Source organism: Chinchilla lanigera, unplaced genomic scaffold, assembly GCF_000276665.1.
Source record: "Chinchilla lanigera isolate Chin_1 unplaced genomic scaffold, ChiLan1.0 scaffold00018, whole genome shotgun sequence".
NCBI classification, from domain to species: Eukaryota; Metazoa; Chordata; class Mammalia; order Rodentia; family Chinchillidae; genus Chinchilla; species Chinchilla lanigera.
Genome location: NW_004955419.1, coordinates 6,789,867 through 6,790,999, shown reverse-complemented (window position 1 = coordinate 6,790,999; position 1,133 = coordinate 6,789,867). Strand labels below are relative to the sequence as shown.

The 1,133-nt window shown below is 59.9% G+C and overlaps 1 protein-coding gene across 2 annotated transcripts in view; it reads right to left on the bottom strand.

Moving 5' to 3' along the window:
- The window catches only part of Rab14 (RAB14, member RAS oncogene family), a 22,761-nt gene extending 21,871 nt beyond the window's left edge, over nucleotides 1-890 (bottom strand). The window contains exon 1 of one of the 2 annotated variants that reach the window (XM_005382572.2): nucleotides 661-890. The gene's annotated coding sequence lies outside the window, so the exon portion shown is untranslated. Of the gene's footprint in view, nucleotides 1-61; nucleotides 294-660 lie in introns of those variants that run through there. The other variant, XM_005382571.2, reaches the window with a different exon arrangement.
- Nucleotides 891-1,133: the final 243 nt, after the last annotated feature.

The window sequence follows — 1,133 nt, the reverse complement described above, 5'->3', positions numbered from 1 at the left end:
GCCGTGGCAGGGGCCGCGCGAGCAGGCCGGCCGGCCGGACGCTGCGGAAGGCCTGCGTTACCTGGGGGGCTGCTGGTGGCTGGGCAGCTTTCCGGGCGGGAGGGGGGCGTCAGGACGAGGAAGAGCAGGGCGGGCGCGGCGGGACAGGGGGTGGGGGCAGTCGGCCCGGCAGGTAGGCGGGCTGGCCGAGAGGTGCAGCCGCACGCACGGGCGGCGGTAGCGGTGGCAGCGGCGACTGCTCCTGTGGCTCCCTCAGGATCTTCCTCGGGCTGGTCCAAGATGGCGGCGCTCCCTGCACAGGGTTTCCTGTCACCCTCGCAGTGGGCCGGACCACAAAAGAAGGGGGGAGGATGCGCGCGCAGCCGGCGAAGCCCGGAAGAGGGTGGCAGAGGCCGGCCTGCTAGCCACGCCCCTTCCTCGGTCCTTCCCTCCGACTCGCCGCGCCGCCAACGATCCCGCCCCACTGGCCTTAGGGCCTGAAAGGGCGGGGGTAGAGCGTTTATGCGCAAGCGCAGTCGCGTGTCCTCGCCTCCTGGGACTTTTACTGCGCAGGTTCACATGGAACCTGTGGGTGCGTCTGGGTTTCGGAAGGCTGGGGTTGTCGCTCCTGAACACTTTCACTGTTTTTCATGAAGCAGCTTCCACTTACTGGAGCCTTACCGTATACTGGCAAATGCGGTGGGCACACTTTGATTGCCTTCATTCAAATGTGTGTCCTGCTCGCTTCGTACACAGCATTAGCGGTGAGCGCGGCAGACAAGGTCCCGGGCCCGCTCTCGCAGAGACGCATCACCCGGTTTAATGGTGGCGAAACTGAGGCTCACATTGGTCGACTTTTTTGTCCACGTTTATGCAGCTAGGAAGTGGCCTGTGCTCCACCTGCTTCTTTTAAACCTGGTCTTGGCGCTTCGGGAGGGATTGTGACATTTTTCACAACTTGTCCGCCACCTCCCATCTTCCAGCTAGTCTTCCTTTATCACCTCACCAGAAAGTTAACACGTCTTAGTGCAAGCCACTTTTGACTTTCTGGGGCCCCGGAAATTTTTGCTTGTGACTTTTGTTCATGTGCTTTTATTTTTATGTATAATTTGCATTTTGAAATTCTATTTGTATGGAGACAAATACGTTAGACA